General features: G+C 48.2%; 1 long non-coding RNA gene across 1 annotated transcript; it reads right to left on the reverse strand.

The window, feature by feature from the left end:
- Positions 1-214: 214 nt before the first annotated feature.
- LOC106994400 (uncharacterized) lies at positions 215-22,031 on the reverse strand. Its single transcript, XR_001440965.3, has 3 exons — positions 21,814-22,031; positions 21,453-21,591; positions 215-440 (listed from the first exon to the last, which is right to left on the reverse strand). It is a non-coding gene; the product is annotated as an uncharacterized LOC106994400 (long non-coding RNA).
- Positions 22,032-22,314: the final 283 nt, after the last annotated feature.

A 22,314-nucleotide genomic window follows, 5' to 3' on the forward strand; every position in this document is an offset into this window, starting at 1 on the left:
AAGTGTACAGCATTTGCGAATCTCCAGTACAGCACGGTCACGTCTGAGGCCTTCGCAGCCACTCCCCACCCACTCCGACTCACCCAGAGCAACTTCCAGTCTGCAAGCTCCGTTCGTGGGAAGTGCCCTGGGTAGATGTGCCAGTTTTTATCTTTTATACTGTATTTTCTCTACGTTTAGATATATTTAGATACATAAATGCTTACCATTGTGTTGGAGTTGCCTACAGTGTTCAGGACAGTCACACACTGTGCAGGTTTGTAGCCTAGACATCAGAGGCTGCACCGCAGAGCCGAGGTGTGCCGCAGGCGCTACCCTCTAGGCTTGTGTCAGTTCACTCTACATCAGGTGTGTTCAATCTCTTGGCTTCCTTGGGCCACATTGGAAGAATTGTCTTGGGCCACACACAAAACACACCAACACTAATGATAACTGATGAGCTTAAAAAAAAAAAAAAACATACTGTTTTAAGAAAGTTTACGAATTTGTGTTGGGCCACATTCAAAGCTGTCCTGGGCCACATGCGGCCTACATCGGTTGGACAGCCTTGCTCCAGATGTCCACACAGCGATAAAATTGCCTAACAACACACTTCTCAGAAAGTGCCCCGCAGTGAAGCGATGCATGGCTATAGTTTTGGATGCCTACGTTGTAACTAACCTTAAAGAAACTACCTAATTGGTGTGTCATCGAAGAAGATCCACATGTAACTGAAAAGACCATTAAAAGACTTCTCTTACCAACTGTGTATCTGAGCGAATCAAATTATCTTCATCCACTTCCACCAGAAAGAGATCTGAGAATCCACTGACTCCTGCCACGCCAGGCATGAAAGAGATTGGCAAAGGCATACGCACCAAGACCACTCTTCTCATTAAATGGTTTTTTATTTGGAAAATACCACTTTTAATAAAAATATGTTAGATTCACACAGCATGTATTTAATATTTTAAATTTCTCAGTTTTTGTATTTATTATTGTAAGTATATTAAGAGCGCAAACTTGCCCAGAGACCAGGCCACTTGAGAACAGCGGCTCCACCCTACCGCGTCCGTGCTGTGAAGCCACCCCACGCCAGAGACAGGCCAGGATTCAGGCAGCTCCTGCTGCACACGTTGGAGAATTACTTCCCCTGGAAGCTGGAGAGCCTTTGGAATGAGATCCAGAAACGCTGCCACCATCAACATCACCGCCTCCTCTGTGTGCCTGTTTCAACCCAGCGCCAAAACACCAGCATCCTGTCAGCCCAGAAGCTTTGGCCTGGCTCTCAGAAGGATGCTCGAGCAGCTCCTTGGTGAGAGCCATGGCAGAGAATGGCACCGGGGCCTCCGAGGTGGTGCAGGTGAACTGCGCACAGCTGAAGGCGATAAATGATTTTTTGCATGTCAGCCACAAAACCAGATTAAGGAACTTCCGGTTCCAGACAACATGAAGTAGATCCATTTCTCTCTATTCCCCTCACTAAGAACAGCTAGAACTGTATATTATACATCAAACACTCAAGAAAAATCTGTGAAAATGAGAAAAGGCAGACAGGCTAGAGACAGCAGGACCTGAGGAAACATGTAGCATTTTCTTTATCCTCACTGAGGCCTGGAAAGTCCAGCCACCCAGAAACACTAACAGACACAGAGCCAACAAAAGTCCAAAGACAAGCCAGTTCTCTCTCTAGGTCAAAGGAATGGAGCAACTTAGCAAGAAGGAAAACTTTTCGACAACAGTGGCCTCCTCCAGCCAAGCACCAGAGGAAAGGTTGTGGCCCCACCCACACTCCTGACGGGTGGATCAGCGGAGACCTGATGAAGAGTCTGACCTCACCCCCTGCACTCAGAGGGCACCTCCCAACACCCCAGATGTCAGGGCACCTGGTGAGGAACCCAGACTTCTACCCCTAATTGATAGTAATTAGGCAACGCCCTCCTCCCCTGATGGTGTGCTGTCAGAGGAGACCTGCTAAAGCAGAAAGTAAAAATAAGAACATGGTGTAATACTGAAGGTGTTGAGATACAACTAAAAATCACTCATCTGGTGATTCCTCAAAGACCCAGAACCAGAAATACCATTTGAGCCAGCAATCTCATTACTGGGTATATACCCAAAGGAATGTAAATGATTCTATTATAAAGACATACGCATGTGTATGTTCATTGCAGCACTATTCATAATAGCAAAGACATGGAATCAATCCAAGTGCCCATCAATGATAGACTAGACAAAGAAAATGTGGTACATACACACCATGGAATACTATGCAGCCATAAAAAGGATGGGTTCGTGTCCTTTGCAGGAACATGGATGAAGCTGGAAGCCATTATCTTCAGCAAACTAACACAGGAACAGAAAACCAAACACCACATGTTCTCACTTATAAGTGGGAGCTGAACAATGAGAGCACATGGACACAGAGAAGGGAACAACACACACTGGGGCCTGTGGTAGGGGCAGAGGGAGGGAGAGCAGAGCATCAAGAAAAATAGTTAACACATTCTGGGCTTAATACCTAGATAATGGGTTGATAGGTGCAACAAACCACCATGGCACACATTTACCCATGTAACAAACCTGCACACACTGCACATCGTACCCCAGAACCAAAAATAAAATAAAAACCACTCATCATACCAAGAATCTGGAAAACCTCAATTAAATGAGAAAAGACAAGCAACAGACACCAACTCTGACGTGGCACAGATGTTGGAACTATCAAACAAGCAATTGTCACAATTACAAACCTGCTGGAAACACATGTGAAAATAGAAAGCATCAGCAAAGAAACAGAAGATATAGCAAAGAACCAAATGGAAACGTTAGAACTGAAAAATATGATAATGCAAATAAAAAAACCTGCTGGATGGGCTCAACAGAAACATGTAGAAGACAGAGGAAATAGCCAATGAACTTGAGGATGGAACAGTAGAAATTACCCAGTCTGACCAGCAGAAAGAAGACAGGTTTAAAAAAAAAAAAAGATCAAAATGCCTCCAGTATCTTGGAAGTAAAACAACGTAATCTTCGTGTTGCTGGAATCCCAGAAGAAGAGAATGAGGACAAGGCTCGAAAAGCATCTAAAAAAATAATGGATGAAAATTTCCCAAATTTGGCAAAAATCGTACACTTCAGAATCAAGAACCTGAGCAAAGTACAGACAGGATAAAGCCAAAGCAGAACCCGTATCCCAGCCAAGCTTCAGAAGCTGCAGGCAATGAAGAGCTCCCAAAAGCAGCCAGAGAGAAAGGAGGCATCACTCATATGGGAAAAAAAAAAAAAAATAGAAAAGACAGCAAATTTCTTATCAGAAACCCAACACCAGTCCCAATAGGGCACAAATTCTTCAAGGGCTGAAAGAAAAGAACCATCAGCCCAGAGTACTATATGCATCAAAGATTTCCTTAAGACTTAAGGGAAAATCATGACATTCTCAGATGAAGAAAAATGGAGAAAGTTTATCACACTCAGACCTGCCTTAAAACAATGGAGAGAGGAAGTTCTCTAAACAGAAGGGAAATGATGGAAAAAGGAATCTTTAAAGACCAGGAAGGAAGGAACGCGACAGCAACAAGGGAAATGCTGGTGGAGACAACAGACCTTCCTCCTCCTCCTGAGGGTTTGGAGGTGTTTTTTGTTTGTTGTTTGTTGTTTTGTTGTTGTTGATGTTGTTGTTGTTGTTTGAGATGGAGTTTTGCTCTTGTTGCCCAGGCTGGAGTGCAATGGTATGATCTTGGCTCACTGCAACCTCTGCCTCCCAGGTTCAAGTGATTTTCCTGCCCCAGCCTCCCGAGTAGCTGGGATTACAGGTGCCCATCACCATGCCCGGCTAATTTTTGTATTTTTAGTGGAGATGGGGTTTCGCCATGGTGGCCTGGCTGGTCTCAAACTCCTGACCTCAACTGGTCTGCCAACCTCGGCCTCCCAAAGTGCTGGGATTATAGGCATGAGCCACTGCCCCCAGCCTCCTCCTGAGTTTTCTAAATTTCGTTTGGTAATTGGAGCAAAAATAATCATGTTGTGATTCCCAACGTATGTGTAGGAAATTTCAAAATGATTTTAAAAAGGCAGGGGGTGATAATGAACTTACAGAAATGTAAGATTCCTGCGGTTCACTCAAACTGGTAAAATGTCATCACTAAAATAAAATTAAAATAGTTTAAAATTTAAAAAATAAAATAATTCAAAGACTAGACAATTTTAGAAGAGAAAACCCACTGAGGATGAACGCAGTCCCTGGAGTGAAGAATGTGTGCTGGGCATCACCAGCGGGGGATGGGGGCGTGTGCCAGGGCAGCGCTGGCGGCATCTCTCTGCCACCCCGGAGACTCATCAAGGAAAATGGTGCTGTCTCCAATTTACAGGTCAAGACAGATCCAGTGACTTGCAAAGTCCAGCATGCAAAAGCCAGGAAGTGACTGAGTGAGAATTCAAACTCAACACCCACCTTATCTTCTCCCAGTGCTGCACGGCTCCACGGCGCCGCTCTGTGTCCAGCATCCCCCCTTATTCATGGGGACTTACTGCAAGACCCCAGTGGATGCCTGAAGCTGAAGCTCCTTCAGAACCCTGTGCAGGCACACCTCATTTTATTGTACTTTACTGTATTGTACTTTGCACATACTGGGGGGTTTTTTTATTTGTTTTTTACAGATTGAAGACTTGTGACAACCTTGCAGTGAACAAGACTGACAGCTCGATTTTTCCAACAACGGGTGCTCACTTCATGACCCTGGCACATTTTCATAATTCTCACAATATTTAAAACATTTTCATCATTATTCCGTCTGTGATGGTGATCTGTGATCAGTGATCTTTGATGTTACTACTGTAATTGTTTTAAGGTGCCACAAACCGTGCCCATATAAGACAGTGAACTTCATGGAGAAATGTTGTGTGTTCTGACTGTTCCACCAACCAGTCGTTTCCCCACCTCCCTCCTCTTCAGTCCTCTCTATTCCCTGAGACACAAAAATATTGAAATCAGGCCAGTTAAGAACCTTACAATGGCCTCTAAGTGTTCTAGTAAAGGAAAGAGTTGCACATATCTCACTTTAATCAAAAGCTAGAAATGATTAGGCTTAGGGAGGAAGGCATGTCAAATGCTAAGACTGACCAAAAATTAGGCATCTTGCACCAAATAGCCAAGTTATAAATGCAAAGAAAAAATTCGTGAACAGAATTAAAAGTGCTACTCCAGTGAGCACACAAATGGTAAGAAAATGAAACAGCCTTATTGCTGATATGAAGAAAGTATGAGTGATCTGGACAGAAGATCAAACCAGCACAACATTCCCTTAAGCCACAGCCTAATCCAGAGCAAGCTCCCAACTCTCTTCAGTTCTGTGAAGGCTGAGAGAGGTGAGGAAGCTGCAGAAGAAAAGTTGGAAGCTAGCAGGGGTTTAGTTCATGAGGCTGAAAGAAAGAAGCCGTCTCCATAACAAAAAACGTGCAAAGTGAAGCAGCAAGTGCTGATGGAGAAGCTGCAGCAAGTTCTCCAAAAGACCCAGTTGAGGTCCTTGATGAAGGTGGCCACACTAACAACAGATTTTCAGCGTAGAAGAAACAGCCTTCTGTTGCAAGAAGATGCCATCTAGGACTTCATAGCTAGCTAGAGAGGAGGTGTCAGTGCCTTCCTTCAAAGCTACAAAACACAAGCTGACTCTCTTGTGAGGAGCTAATGCAACTGGTGACTTTAAGTTGAAACTAATGCTCATTGACCACTCCAAAAATCCTAAGGCCCTTAAAAATTATGCTAAATCTACTCTACCTATGCTCTATCAATGGAATAACAAAGCCTGGATAACAGCACATCTGTTTACAGCATGGTTTACTGAATACTTTAAGCCCACTGTAGAGACCCACTGCTCAGACAAAAAATGATTTATTTTAAAATATTTCTGCTCATTAATAGTGCACCTGGTCACCCAAGAGCGCCAATGGAGATGTACAAGGAGATGAATGTTATGTTCATGCCTGCTAACACAACATTCGTTCTGCAGCCCATGGATCAAGGAGTCATTTTGACTTTCAAGTCTTATTTTTTTGGAAATACATTTTGCAAGGCTATAGCTGCCAGAGAGAATGATTCCTCTGATGGATCTGCACAAAGTAAATAGAAAACCTTCTGGAAAGGATGCACCATTCTAGATGCTACTAAGAACACTGGTGAAGTGACATTTGAAACCAAAATGTCAGCATTAACAGGAGTTTGGAAGAAGTTGATCCTAACCTTCATTGGTGACTTTGAGGGGTTAAAGACTTCATTGAAAGAAGGAACTGCAGATGAGGTGGGAAGAGCGAGAGAACGAGAATTGGAAGTGGTGCCTGGAGATGCAGCTGAACTGCTGCACTATCATGAGAAAACGTAAATGGATGAGGAGTTGCTCCTTATGGATAAGTAAAGAAAGTGGGCTCTTGAGATGGAATCTACTGGTGAAGATGCTGTGAACATTGTTGAAATGACAACAAAGCATTTAGAATATTACAATAAACTTAGTTGATAAAGCATTGGCAAGGTTTGAGAGGACTGACTCCAATTTGAAAGTTCTACTGTGGGTAAAATGCTATCAAATAACATTAACATCAATATGGCAACCTTCACCGGCTTATTTTAAGAAATTGCCACAGCTACCTCATCTTTCAGCAATCACCATCCTGGCCAGTCAGCAGCCATCCATATGGAGGCAAGGCTCTCCAACAGCACAGGTGACAGCTTGCCAGAGGTCTGAATGACTGTTAGCGTTTTTTAGCAGTAAAGTATTTTTCAGTTAAGGATTGCACATTGTTTTTAGACAGAATGCTACTGCACACTTAATAGGCTACAGTATAATGTAAACTTTTATATGCACCAGGAAACCAAAAAGTTTGCATGAGTCACTTTATTGCAATATTTTCTTTATTGCAGTGTCTAGAACCGAACCTGCAATATCTCTGAGGTATGCCTGTATGTACTGTTTTTTCCTACACCTGTATGCTCGGGATAAAGTTTAATGTATACATTAGGCACGGTAAGAGATTAACAACAATGACTAATTACAAACTAGAACAATTACAGCAATCTACTGGAATAAAAGTTATGTGAATGTACATGTTCTCTCTCCCCCCAAATATCTTATTGCACTATAGTCACCGGTTTTCAGACCACACTTGGCCTTGGGTAAATGAAAAGCAGAAAGGAAAACTGTGGATGAGAAGGACTATGGCTTAAGTGTAAGAAACTCTCAAAGCCCATGTATGTTTTCTTGTACCAAAATCTGAGGACGGTTTCATGATTTTTGAAGAACCATAGTGATTAGAAGGAAAATAACTGGGAAATCAACTGATTTGTGTCTACTTTGTAATTTCCAGGACAATAGTGCTCAGGGTGCCGCACATTCAGGAGCCACCAAAACCCCTGCTGCTCAGAGCCAGCCCAGAGCCTGGACCCGGCCCTCGGACCCCCGGTCAGCCTGTGTGAAATCTAATGGCATGGTTGAGTCCAGTGCGCAGCTGGGCACCGCGGGGGTTGAGAATTGCCGCTCCAAGGTGATGCCAGACCTTCACCTGAATTCAAAACCCATTTGAAATGTTACTGTGAAAACTAAAGGAAAAGCAAGGGACAGAGCCCCACCACAAGGTGCTGGCCCCTGCCACAGACCCAGCCCTGTCCTCATCAATTCTCGCTACCATGAGAGTGTCCTGACCTCTTGAAGTCTCACTTTCCTTATCGCAAAATGGGAACAGTCCCACCCTTTCCTGGCGTGGTGAGGATTAAACTAGCGGAGGGGGTTGGACAGTGGTCCTAACCCCCAGAACCTATGAAGGAGGCCGTATCTGGGGAAGGCTTCTCTGCAGATGTAGCTAAGGACCCGGAAAGGAGATTGTCCTAGATGAGGGTGGGCCCTGCATCCAACATCAGGTGTCCTTCTAAGAGACATAGGAAGTGAAAGTGCAGCAGTGTGGGACCGCGAGAAGTCCGAGGCAGAGACCAGCACCATGCAGAGCAGGTTAGGGAGCTCCTGGGCCACAGGAGGCTGGAAGGGGCAGGAAGGACCCTCCCTGGCTCGCTGGAGGGAGTGGGGCCCTGAGACGCCTGGGTTTCTGACCTCTGCCCCCAAGACTTTGAGAGAAGGAATTTCTGTTTTAAGCCAATCACCGGGGCAATCTCCAACAGCAGCCCCGGGCGGCTCCCGGCACTGGCGCATGTCTAGGGGGGTCTCTGCGTAAGCGGCTGTGGATGACTAGTAGCCATGCTTCCAGAGACTTCTTCCGAAGCTCCTCCTCCACCTGCCCTCGGTGTGAGAAGCAGCCTTGGAGCCTAGGTTGGGACTAATGAAAATGCAGATTAAACAGCTTCCTCCCTCCAGGCGGGCCTGAAGAGCCCCTTCCCTTGCCTGCGCAGCCATGCCCCTGAGAGCCCAAGCTCCCGGGACCTGGTGCAGGAGGAGCCACCTGTGCAGGGAGACGCGGGGATGGTCCGCCACACCCCAGACGGTCGGCCGGTCGGGGTCTTGCTCGGGGGAGGGCAGCCCCAACCTCCCGGGAATCCAGGGACCTCGCGGCGTGGCCCAGGTTTGCCTCCAAGACGCTGTGTCCTCGGCCCTGCCCAGGGCAGATGGGGTCGGCGTGAGTGGGGCGAGTCCACGGGGCAGGCCGGGGTCTGCGCGGGAGGAAGTGGACAGCAGCGCCCTGGGCCCGCTGGGCCAGGCTGGGGAGGGACGGGGAGGGGGCCCGAGCCCACCGCGCGCCCTCCGGGGACTCCCCACGCGCGGGGCAGGCTCCAGTCAGGCGCCCACGGGAGGCGCCCCTTCTGCCGCCCAGAAAGTGGGAATAAAACAAGACAGGAGAAACAGACCAAACGCTTCACATGCAGCTTTGGGAGTGGAAAGGAATCGTTCATTTTCCCTCTTCTTAACAGAGGGTGTTTGCAAGTAAGGATGCATCACTCCAAAAGGTTGTATTACTTTCGTAATTAAACAATACATTTGTTAAAAGAATGAGTACTTTTCTATCTAACCGGTCCGGGGAGCGGGATGAAGTCGACCTTATATCCCAGTGGTCTCTGAGGACCGGTGGAGACCACGTGGGGAGCCAGCCCCGGGCAGGTGCCCCCGCAGCCTCACCGATCCTCATCTCAGGATCCTTCTGCAGGATGGTTGTGAACGTCACAAAGGACCGAACACAGGGCCTCGTCTCCAAATGTGCTCAGTACATGGTGGCTGCCACATGCTGGCCGCCCACGGAACAGCCCCAGCGCGCGTGTCCTCGTCGTCACCCACCTCTCTGTGCAGGGGTCGGGGGAGCTTATTAATAAATGCACAGCTGTCCCCTAGGGGTGCACACGGCTAGGGCTGTGGCCCTTCAGCGCCTCCGCCAGTTTCTTAGACGGGGCAGCCCTGCCCATGCTTCTCTCTCTGTGGAGACCACGTCCCTGTCCTGAAAGCACGGGGAACTCGCACATGCCCTGGCCAAGGAATCACCTCCTCACCCCATGCCAAACCATCGTTTTCCTCCAGCATTTTTTATGCACGCTTTTCTAAGGATTTCTCTCATTGACAATTCAGATTGGATTGACAATCCAATGGCTATGGAGGCCCCCTGCGAACCGTGCCTTTCCTTTTTGTATCTCTTAGGTGCTCAGGCTTCCAAAATAGGGGTTAGAACAAGTGCCCACACTCATCTCTCTGCTTCTAGTGACGAGATCCCTGCATCAGGGCTCACTGAGGCTGCATCAGGGCTCACTGTTCCCAAAACGCCAATGTGCAGACCAGTGAGCATTTCTCAGCCTCCCATTAGAGAAAGCACAAGATGACGCCCCCTGCCTGTACCTAGGATTCTGACATAAGCAAAAATCTCACTAAATTAACTCTCCAGGGATGCGGTGGTAATCCCGTAATCTGAAGAACAATCAGACTCTGCCACTGCTGGCTGCGAACCAAGAGAAAACGTTGTACGGGCAAGCTGCCCTGGAGGGTCGTCCTTACATTACGGAATCCCAAAAGATGGAAAACAGATTTGGGAAAGTACCAGCGATGTGTCTCATTACCGGCTCTGAAAGGGACTCGACCCTGGGTAATCAGCCAGGAAGTAAACCAGAAGGGAAATAGCTGTTACCACGGTGAGGTCTCAGCTCCTGCCTCTTCCTTGTCTGTCGCTCTGAAGAGCCAGGCAAAATTGGCCTAGTAGCCCCTGCCTTCTGAACCAATGGTGCAAGAAAAAAAAAAAAAAAAAGTTTAAATTCCTCCAACTTCTGAGCAAAAAGACTTATGTAAAAAGTCTGTTGTGTTGTTCACGACGCGTGCTTCTCACCTCCCCTGACAGGCTGTCAACATGAGCTTTGCTTTCCTGGGGGGAGATCTGAACCCCTAGCCCTGAGTCTGCAGGTTCCAGTTGTTTCCAGGAGATGGTTGCGATGACATCATAAACAGTATCCTGTGAGTTGGTCATCTAGACTTCTGGGTTTTTTTAAATTATGGTAAAAAACACATACATCAAAATTTACCATTTTAACCATTTTTCAGGGTCCAGTGCTATGGCATTACGTACACGCACATTGTTGTGTAAGATCTCTAGAACTCTTTCATCTCCCATAATTGAAACTCTGCACCCAGTAAAGGACATCTCACTTCCCCAACTCCAGCCCCCCTACCCCCCACCCCCCCTCCCACCCACCCCCACCCTCACCCTCCACAGCCTCTGGCTTCAGTTGTCATTGTTAGCCATCAGTAAGGATCTAATTAAAGAATGCAGAAAGACAGAAAATTCTGACCCAGGGAATTGGGGGCTGTGAAAATGAACAGAGGTCCCTCATCTGGAGGGAATGTGCATAGCCACATCAGGCCTGCCCAGGGTCTCTGTGGCGAAATTAGTAGCAAATTCTACAAAGACACTGAGATCACGGCCCCTGTGCTGGAAGCAGGTGCGTCTCCCTTTGACTCGAAAGCCTCTTTTCCCAGTGAGTTTGTCTTTCATGACTGCTGCTGCTGGCCTCCCCTACAAAAGTTCATGTTTTCATTCAATCAAGTTGCTGTCTCCCAAGTAAGTTTAGGACTTGCTAGCATTATTTGCTTCTGTGTGTGGGATCAATTCCTTGTCACTCATAGGCTCAACTTTTAAGTTTTGACATTTGGATAATGCAGCTGCACAAACCTCTGTTCCCTGACTGGGATGCCCAGGGCTGCAGTTGAGGGGCAGGAGGTCAGAGCACGGTTCAGAGTCAGTGCCTGTCAGGGACACTGAGGGTCCCACACACTCCGTAGCTAACACTGTGATGTTTCTAGAATATCAACTTTGGAGGTACACGATACAGTTTTGTATTCTTTTCACATGCCAAGAACTAAACAACCATATTCATTACGTGGTTCTCCTATCAAGCAGTGGCTACTTTTCATCAAGAAATTCACAAAGTGATCAAACATGGGGGCAAGGTCACTCCTCAAGGGAGAGAGTGCCTGGGTGAGCACCGGGCACTAAGCTGAGATGGAAGGTGTTCACAGAGGGCTGGGCATGCAGCTGTGAGGGGGGCCGGGCAAAGCCCCACACACTGAAGCTTAGAAACTCGGCTGCACCAGGCCCTTCTCCTGTCCCTGTGCTGTGATGTGTCTGATGAGGGTAATGAGAGCAGTATTCGCCTGAGCCGGTGAACACCTCCTCCACCAGACGTGGGTGTGGTGGTGTCAGATCCAGGCGGGGCTCCGAGTTGTCTCCACCGGATGCCCCCGAGGCTCCCCAAATCACATCTGCCAGCTCCCCAGAAAGAGGACGCCGGCAAGGCAGGTTCAGAGCAGTTGCCGAGCCTTGAACAGCCTCTGCTGGACGGACGCCGCTCCGGGGAGGCTTCACGCAATGCCCTCCGCTGGCCCAGCCACCCTCTCATCAGTCATCAGGAGCCGTGGGGAAATCACTCTGAGCCCCGAGGCGGGAGCTGCCGGCAATTGCCTGTGATTGATAGCACTAAATATGAAACCGCATGCACCTCATCCATGCAGCATGGAATCAGAGGCATATTGTTAGTGGGGGAGATGAATAGAACTTGAGATAACCTCGGCAAATTAGGCATATGTTCGCGTTAAGCTTTGTCAGTAAGCAGGCTATAAATTACAGACAGATTGTAACTCCATAAACTCTCCTAATGAATTGGATGACAGTGGTAATTCAATGCGAACACAGCAGCTTAACCCTTTTAAGCAGTCAGCCCCAGGCCTCCAGGATGCACCCAGCCAAAAGGCCCTGTCAAAGTCTGTCTTTAATATCTCCCAAGAGAGCATTTGCAGCAAGATAAAATAACTCCTTAATATTTTCTGCATATCAAAAACAAAAGTTCGAGATCCTATAGGCAATTACATTATTTCCTAGTTCATTCCTTTTTGAGTTTTTCTCCCCAGCACATAATTTTTATTACAGTTCTTTTTTCCTTAAAACGATCACACTAAATGCAAGGAAGGCAGAAGCCCCAGCAGGCCCCACAGCTCTGGGCGATTACTGAGCACATCGGGGGGTATCCTGCACTCTCAGACTAAAGGCTCAGAGACTTTCACCAGAAGGAGAGGCGGTCTTTCCATACAAATGCACTACCTGCGGCGTCTTGTTGCAATAATGAAGTGGAATTTATAAATAAAAATAAGGTGCCGAGACAGACCCTGTGCGATTTCCGGCCATTACTGACAGAGGAACGACGTCAGTGACAGCTAAACTGAGGCTGTGAAGCTGTTTCATAATTTGCTGTATATTTTAGTAAAAGTTGCATGTAGAAATAACTGACAAATCAATGTTGATCAAAAGAAAACCTTAAATTCAAATGGGAAAATTAAAGGTAATCTGTCATTATTTAAAATGTGTTGACACAGTAAAAAGCATTCTTTAGTTCCTATTCAAAAGGAAGTAACACAAAATAGCACCAATGGGTATAATTATTGTATATCAGGTACAGCTACTGGTACTCATGTTACAAAACTAAGAATTTTAAAAATAAATTACCCTTATCTAGGTGTATTTTCTCTTCTACAGAACACAATTCTCTTTTACTACAGATGTTAAAGGAAACATGTTCTTTACTTCTTTTATCGTGGTGTTAACCGTAGCCATCTCTTTCTTCAGAGACCCACAGCACGTAATTCCAACCAGACATTCAACCCCTGCAGATTTGATGTGAGCAGATCCACGGTATCATTTTCTATGGTTCTAGTAGAAGGTGTTTGTTCACAGAGCATTTCTATAGAGCCCAACTGTCTCGTATTTACAGTAGCGGGTCGGGGGGTGGGGAATGAATAACAACTGTAACTATTTTACATATTCTGTGTGATAATTTGCTGTATATTTAGTAAAAGTTGCATGTAGAAATAACTTAGAAATATACAGCAAATTAGGAAACAACGTAACTATTTTACATATTCTAGTTATGCCTTTAGTCTGATGATCTTCCAGGACTACAGAGGACAATGTTGGAATATTATTGTCTGTTTCAGCGGCTCATGCACTGCAATCACTAAGGAATCTGAATAATTCACCTTAAAAAATCTAATCTGAAAAACAATGTATGTACTTGTCCTTTGCCACTCAGATAGGAAACGGATGAACTCTCAACTATCAAACATCCATCACTTTTGCCAGGCCGAATGCATCCTTTTGTTAAGGTCAAGTGCATAGCCGTCATCTCCCCTTTCTGGGATTCACTAGGAATCACTTTGCCTTATTGGAGGCACCAGGCACAGCTTAGCTGGCCCTGTGTGAATGGAAGCCACAGGGACGGGAGGTTTTCAAATGTAGGAAAAAGTGACCCTGCTTCTGGGACCCCTTTCTCTGTCCCCACGCCAGGCACACTCCCGGTCTCAGCCTTCCCCACGCCGGCCTCCTTGGCTATTTGTCTCCTGAGGCTCCGTGCACGCACTGGGTCTCAGGCAGACATTCTGTGGCTCTGGTGACAGACACAAACACAGCCACTGATGCTCAAAACTTTGCAAATATTCTCAGCCCATAAGGGTGGCCCCGGGACCCGAGCAGGCCCGTCGGCCTGTTTTATTTGACTTGTCTACTACTCAGAAAAGACAAGATTTCACATAAAAATCCAGCTTCCCATCCATTCTCAAAAAGTCTGAAGAGCAACCGTGCAGAGCCCGCTCACCAGGGAACGCTTGTAGCCCCATCTCTGATTCCTTCTGTGGGCCGTAGGTCTGGCAGTCAGTGCAGCCCCCGCCTAGCCTGGCCTGAGCCTTCCCCTCCGTCCCTCTCACCCCTGGGTCACCCACAAGGACATCAGTGTGTGAGCCCCGGATGAGAACACCTGGGGCAGGTGCCACCGGCTGACCTTGGGTGTGACTGTCCCCTGCTGGGAATGCTTTTTCTGTGTGTCTCTTTTCAAGTCCTGGTTTCCCAGTGAGCTTCAAGGAGGAAGAGACATGACTTTCATCGTTCTGACCGTAAGGTGAAGTCCTTGACCAGCAGCCTCACACCCACCTGGGAGCTTGTTAGGGATACAGAGTCTCAGGCCTGCCCGGGGCCTGCTGAGTGTGACGCTGTGATTTCACAGGACGCCCACGTGCTGCTGCGCTCATTACCCTGTCCTCGAAGCCACCTCCAGCAGGACTTGGAGCAGGTGCACAGTCAGCACTGGCCGACGGCTAGCGAGAGGGTGGTGCTGGAGAGTGAAAACCCGGACCCAATCCTGAAACACACCAAGAAACCAACAGAAACCGCACATGGGCCAATCAATCAGCAGGGGGAAGCCACCGCTCCAGAATTCTAAGACCTCCAGGGAGTAACATGAAGAAAATTGTGGCCAAATTATGCAACCCCATTTTTCAGGCAGCCTCTGTGCCAGAGAGTTGAATGATCCTGTGAGTTTTATGGATGAGATTTCAAGAGGACTCTGAGAACTTGGCTTCCTTCTCAGGTGAGCGGGCTCCGCATTATTACTCTCCAGATTTTTTGAGAATGGATGGGAGGTTGGAGTTTTATGTGAAATCTTGTCTTTTTTGAGTAGCAGGTAAGCCAAACCAAACAAGCCAATGGGCCTGCTCAGATCCCAGGGCCACCTTTACGAGCCAGAGCTCAGCAGTGTTTAATGATGATCTGATGATCTTCCACCAGCCCACAGCTCTGCACCTTTTGTCCTCAAGGAGCTTAGAGTCTAGTGAGGGTGTTTGCAAATTTCTGTTTGTGGTAGGAAAATAACAAAGAAAAGGTCATGAACCTATCCCTGAGGTCCTTACAAGCCTGCCAGATTTCTAGTGATGTGGGTTCCCAGGCTGTAGCCCCGAAGACTCGAGCCCAGTAGCACAGTGGTGAGACAGGCATCCCCCTTGGTACAAGCACCTGTGGACTCCCACAGATGTGGTCAGCACCCTTCTCTGAGGCCCCCCGCAGGTGTCTGTCTCCTCACACATATGCAAGGATGTGTGCGTTTTTTTAAATGAACGGAGAATACGGTACTCACTTCTGGCTCCAGAACAAGGGAGGCTTCATCAAAGAGGTGGCCCTGGAGCCACCCTGCCTGATGGCAGGACTGGTCTTGCCTTCTCACAGACACTTGCTCTGGTTGTCTTTCTAACTTCACCAAATTCAAGACTACATGGGAAAAGCTGCTTCTGCTCAGGCCCCACGTGAGAACAAACCAGAGGCAGATTTGGGTTCATTCAGATAAGCGAAGTCTTTGTGCTTTCCCTTTGTCCCGAACTCCTGGCTGCAGCCTCAGGAATCCATAGCCTCTCCCATGAACCGACTCAACTCTCCTCCCTTCCTCTGCATACCTCAAGGAGCCATGCGCGCTGGGGTGGGAGGAGGAGGAAGCCTGTGGCTGCCAAGGCCCCTCTGTCTCAAGTGCCTCTTGGGTGTCTCTCATGCCTGTCACCATCCACTCAGCATGTCTTCGCAGAACTCCTGAGAGCAGGGCCTGACCTCCCGCCACCTCCCAGGCAGGCTCCCCAGCGCCCTGGGCCCTGGCTCCGGCCCACCAGATGTGCTGAAGCAGCCAGCACAGCAGTGAGCCACTGCTCTGGTTACCCCACGATGGTCCCCTGTGCAGATGAGGGAGCAGCAGTTCCACTGAGCAAGCCAGCGCCAGCTCCTGTCCCACCACAAACACGCAGATTCTCAGGAACAACCTAGTTTTCTCATCTGTAAATGAGGAGTTGAGAAAAAAAACCTCTTCCAGCACTTAAATTCTATGATCAGAAACTGTCACTACCTTAAACCATCTCCCAAGTACTGTTCATCATGAGTAGCACCTTTGTGTTCCATTTGCTGGTAGCTCTCTTTGCAGATCTTGTCAGATGTTGTGCACAGCTGTGCATGGCTGTAGGTGGTCGTGCATGTCTAAAGGGTTGTGAATGTCTGCATTTGGCTGTGCATGGCTTCTGGTGATTGTGACTGTGCACGGTTGTGCATGTTTGTGAATGGCTGTACACAGCTGTGCGTGGCTGGGAGTGGTTGCACATGATTGTGCATGGTTGTGTATTTCTGTGAATGACTGTGAATATGCATGGTTGTGCATGTCTGTGCATGTCTGGGAATGATTGTACATAGTTGTGCATGGTTCCACATGGCTGTGCATACCTGTGCATGACTGAGAATGTTGTAAATGTGCATAGTTGCACAGGACTGTGCCTGGTGGTCCATGGCTTTGCATGGTTTTGCATGACTGTGAATGGTTGTGAATATGCATGGTTGTGCATGGTTGTGCATGGCAGTGCACAGCTGGCAGTGGTTGTACATGATTGTGCATGGTTGTGCATGACCATGAGTGGCTGTGAATGTGCATGGTTGTGCATGGCTGTGCATGGCTGTGCACAGCTGGGAGTGGTTGTACATGATTGTACGTGGTTGTGCATGACCGTGAATGGCTGTGAATGTGCATGGTTGTGCATGTCTGCACATGGCTGTACATGGCTAGGGGTGGTTGTACATGATTGTGCATGGTTGTGCATGACTGTGAATGTGCATGGCTGTGCATGGCTGTGGATGGCTAGGGGTGGTTGTACATAATTGTGCGTGACTGTGCATGATCGTAAATGGTGGAGAAAATGCATGGTTGCACATGGCTCTGCATGGCTGTGCATGGCTGAATGATTGTGAATGCACAGTTGCACAAGTCTGCACATGGATGGGAATGGTTATATCTGTGAATAGTTGTGCATGGTTGGTTATGTGCAGCTTTGAATAACTGTGTATGGCTGAGTGACTGTACATGGTTGTGCATGGTTGTGTGTGGCTGTGAATTGTCTTAACGGTTCTCCTCATGTGAGCAGGGTTTATGAGCTTCTACGAACACTGTATTTCCTCACATCCTCCAAAATATACGCCACATCTTCATCTCAAACCTTATACTCTCTGTCTCTCTCTCTTCCTTTTCTCACTCACTCTTCCTCTCTGTCTCTCATTCTCTCTGCCTCTTCTTTCTGCCTCTCCATAAAAGACAGAAAGCATGTGTACCTTGGTCTGTAACTTAACGAAAGCTCAGTCTCAGAGGCTGTAGGTGTCTGCCAGGTTGCAGAGATGTTGTGGGATCCAGTTCAATTGAAACAAAACAAGAACTTTTGCTAAAAGCTTTGCTAGAGATTCTTTCTATATTAGATACACGTTGCCAACAACTCAGAAGAAATAAACACGTTTGGTTATAACTAACACACATTGAGCACTCCGGGGAGCAGGTGCCATGCTAAGCCCTTGACTCAGGTTCTCTCATCTCATCCCGAGAACGCGGTCAGGTGGGTACTGTTGTGATTCTATAGATGGGTTTGCATAGCCAGTGAGAAGTCCGGCAGGAATCTGAGAAAAACGCCCCTGGCAGCAGAGCTGCCGCATGAAACACTGTGTCATGGCCGTCTCAGATCACACCCTCACATCCACGCTGCCGCATGAAACACCGTGTCATGGCCGTCTCAGATCACACCCTCACGTCCACGCTGCCACATGAGACACCGTGTCATGGCCGTCTCAGATCACACCCTCACGTCCACGCTGCCGCATGAGACACCGTGTCATGGCCGTCTCAGATCACACCCTCACGTCCACGCTGCCGCATGAGACACCGTGTCATGGCCGTCTCAGATCACACCCTCACGTCCACGCTGCCGCATGAAACACTGTGTCATGGCCGTCTTAGATTACACCCTCACGTCCACAAAGTATTTGAATTTCTCAAGGTTCAAAGTATCTTTCAAATATGTTTTAATAGTGCAAAAACATATCCAGTGAATGTTGAGAAATATTTTGGGAATGGGAGCGGTGTTTGTGAAGCTCCTGCCAAGCTGGCTGCGACGTAGGGCCTCTGAGTCTTGCTCAAAAAGGGAGTCTGAGGACACTCCCAGTGCAGGGGTCAGGCCTTTCCAGCACCTGGGGGTGAGGATCAGGGGCGTCAGGACCCCAGGCTACAGGGAAGACCTCACCACGGCAAACTTCCATTCAGAACAATCCTGTAGGTGAAAAGCCTGTTTCTATCTACCAAGGCCAACTCTGTCTTCTGTAAACACAACAGTATTTGTTGTATGGTTTTAGTACACACTGAATTCTCCACTAATGCAACTACTTTGAAAATCGAGAGAAGTCAGTACTTTATGTTGTCGGAATGTTATCCAGTGTTGTTTATCATATTGAGGAAAATCATGCCACGGACAGGAAAATCCTGTCATTACTGGCGTATCTGATGCAAAGATAGATAGAATTGTTGGTGTATTGGTCTGCATTTGTAACCACTGCATTCACGAAAATCCTATTAGGATGCGTAAATCCAAATATCTTTAGATAACTTTTTATTTCAAAATACTGAACGTAAAGTCTTCACAACAGGCAGCCGAACGTTGCTTCACTTCTCTGAAACCCGACAGGCTCATGTGAAGGAGGGGCACGTGTTTGTTTACTTCATTATGTTTGTTCACACTGTCATGCCCAGGTGTTTACATATCGAAATATAGGCCACTGTAAATTAACGTCCTTTGATTACGGTTTATTTTAATTAATTTCCTATCTATACTATCATTTCTCAGGGCTGTGGATTACTCATACTAGCTGTGACTTTCATTCCAAGGGAAGTGACAACGTGTTTGTCATGAAAGCAGGTGGCATTGGTTTTCGATGGGGTTGGAAACCACAGCTCTGGGGGACACTGCCCTGCTTTTCCCCACACTCGGATGACAGCAAACAGCTATGTGTTCAATGAGGCAGCTCTCTGTGCGCACAGTGGAAAACACACGTGTGTTCTGGGATAAATAAATAAATAATCCCTTTGATAAAGCAGGAAGGCTCTCTACAGCTTTCTCACTCCGCCACTGAAAAGCTGCTAGCTTAATAAAGCCATCAAAGTTTTCGCATTCTGACCCCACAAAGGCAGTGAATAACTAGAACTCTGACTTTTAATCTAAGCTGCAGCATTTGAAGAACAAGGAGCTCTTGAAGGCCTCGATGCCCAGCACCCCCGGCCGCACTCGTCCTTGGGGCTGCGCGCCTGCCAGACGTTCATGATCACAGCACAAGGACGACTTGCTTTTTGAAAAGAGGCCTCAATCTTGTCGCTTAACCCCCAAAACATTCATTATTTTCAGCCAAAGGATAACAAAAGTTATTTCAGAAATTTTTTTCAGCCTCATCTCTGGAGCACACTTCACCTCCTAACTTCCACTGACTTGGTCTCTCCCAGACACTCAGGAGGAGCCAGAGGACCTGGCCCAGCGATCGGAGCCTCACGGGAAAACAAGGCAGACTATCGGCTGAGTCTCAGAAGAAAAACATCTTGAAACGCTTTCAGATGTCAGATCGGTGGGCAGCGAGATTAAGAATGAGGGGACAGGAAAGAATGGCAAGGGTGGCGAGGAAACAAGGCCTTCAGTGACACATGGATGGGGCGGTGAGGTTAGAAAACATCAGCAGCTGCTAGAAATCTCCCTGGAGGTGATGATTTCCAGGTCCACTGGAAGGTTGCACCAGGGTGCATTGTGAGCTGGGAGCGACCAAGGATCCGGGACCCTGGGACCTCCCTGGACGTGCACCCAGAAAACACCCAGCCCAGACACCCAGGGAAGGCGGGATTCAGCAAAGGAGCCCCTCAGCCCTGTCCAGGTGGAGTCCTGGAAAGTTGGGCCCCAAGGCCTGGAAGTCAGGGAATTGCATGGGGGGAGATGGTGGGGAATGGAGACTGGGCCCCAGAGTCTGCCAGGCCTGCAGCCTCAGAGGAGCCTTGGGGAAGCAGCTCTCGCTCACTGAGCTGTCAAAAAGGCATCCGGTGATGTGACCATGACCACTGAGCCACTGGACCCACCATTGGCTCCCTGTGGCCACCCCAGGCTCCACCTGCCGACAGGGCCCCCACCCATGGCTACCTAGGGACCATCCTTTTGCATCCCCTTTAGGGACTCTCCATGCTCAGCAGCCTCCTTCCCTTGGGCCAGCACGAAATTGTGGAGGGGCAGGGGGTGCTGAGGGCCCGCACCCCTGTCTCACCCCTGTCTCCCGGAGGGGGTTGCAGGCTCCTCACTAGCTGGGAGGGTTCAGATCCATCAGACGGACCTGGCATGGGGTGAAGCTGTGAGGGCAGAAGCCAGAGTCCAAGGGTACAGGGTGACCCAACGATCCGAACACCAGCTGTGAGCGTGGCCCACTGGGGGCTCTGCCTGCTGGAGACGGCCACTCACCCCTTTGGCCTCCATCTCAGTCCCTTTAGGCTGCTGTCACAAAATACTATAAAATGGCTTGGAACAAAATACTATAACACAAAATACTATAAAATACTATAAAATGGCTTGGAACAAAAATGTGTTTCTCACAGTTTTGGAAGCTGCAAGTCCGGCATCAAGGCGCCGGCAGATCTGGCGTCTGGTTTGTGGACGGGGCCTTCTCGCTGGTTCCTCACATGCTGGACGAGTCAGGGAGCTCTCTGGGCCTCTTTGGTCAGGGCACAAATCACATTCGTGGGCACCTACCTTCCTGACCATCTGAACTGATCGCCTCCCAAAGGACCCACCTCCGAACACCATCACTGTGGGGCTGAGCATTTCAATTTATGAGTTTCCTGGGGGGCATGAACTAAGAGCATGGCAGCCCCCACCACGCCTGCTGCGGGCCCCTGGGGGTCTCCTCCTGTCCGCAGCTTGCTCTGTGCCCCTTGCCCTCCGGAGCCCCTCCTGCCTCCTCTCCCTTTCTCTACTCTGCACACGCAGGCAGAGAGAAGAGCTGGCAGTGTGGAGGTGAGGCGGGCACCCACGCAGGGGCACAGGAGCCCACCCCAAGCTGGGCACAGCGATGCTGTGGTCCTGCAGAGCGGGCAGCCCTGGGAGCGCTTACGAGGCTCTGGCGCACAGGGCACCTGAGAGCCTCCCCTAATGTGAAGTCATTCCGTGAAGCTCACAGAGCAAGGCAATACATCTGAAAACAAAACCAAACTTGGATGAGACGTCACCTCCAAAGTGAAACGAAATTGGAAAACTTTCCAATGAAAGTACCTTGAAGAGACTTTAGGTTTGTATTAATTTAGATATTGCATGATTATGCTGGTATCTCACCCCCTGCGCAGTGGGGCCCCTCCTGCTCCAGCGACAGCCCTTCTCCATCACCGTCTCATCTCCGCACCAGGCAACCGATGACCAGGGGCAGAGCGTCCCTGCTGTGGGGGCCAGATCAGGGTTCACCTCCACTCCTAAACTGAGGAAAGGATACCTTTTTTAAGGTCAAAATTAATTTTTAAATTGCATCAAATTATCTCAAATGAAAACGTGTAGGGACATGCACATGGCCCCCTGGCTGTTTCTCAGTACGTGTTAGAGAAGGAGGGCGTCTTTAGCCCAGCCACTGTGGTGCCTGTTTCCCACAGTCTCCAGAACAGTGCTTCCGTGTGCTGCGTGGACAGAGACCAGAGTGTGTTACCTGCTCACATCCCAAACGCCAGGCTCCTTATGCTGAAACGATGACTCTGGCCTGTGTCCTGCTAAGCGCTTGGCACGACTTCGCTCTCGGAATAAAATTAGTCTTTGATTCTTCATCCCAATGGAAATTGCATGGCTCCAGCCTCTCCACTCTCTTAATGGTTTCTTCACTACAAAGGCTCAATTGAATGACCCTGTCAGCCATCTCCAAGGTTTGGAATTAAATGTACCTAAGTGTAAATCAATAGAAAGGGAATCAAAAACTAAAAGGTTGGATTATTTTTGCAGATCTCTTTGTGCAAAACAAGTTTGCATTGAACCCAGGACCACCTGCGACCCCAGAGCAGCTCCGCCTTCTGGCTTCAGGAGGAGCTTTGATGAGCAAAGATTAATCACAAGATCTATTAAAATGGAATTATGATTTTGACCCACTCACCTCCAAGAGCTGCTGGATAGCAAAATTAGAAAATTCGAAACTATAAGTGTTCCATTTTAAACTGCA

This window comes from Macaca mulatta, chromosome 17 (assembly GCF_049350105.2).
Source record: "Macaca mulatta isolate MMU2019108-1 chromosome 17, T2T-MMU8v2.0, whole genome shotgun sequence".
Classification (NCBI taxonomy): Eukaryota; Metazoa; Chordata; class Mammalia; order Primates; family Cercopithecidae; genus Macaca; species Macaca mulatta.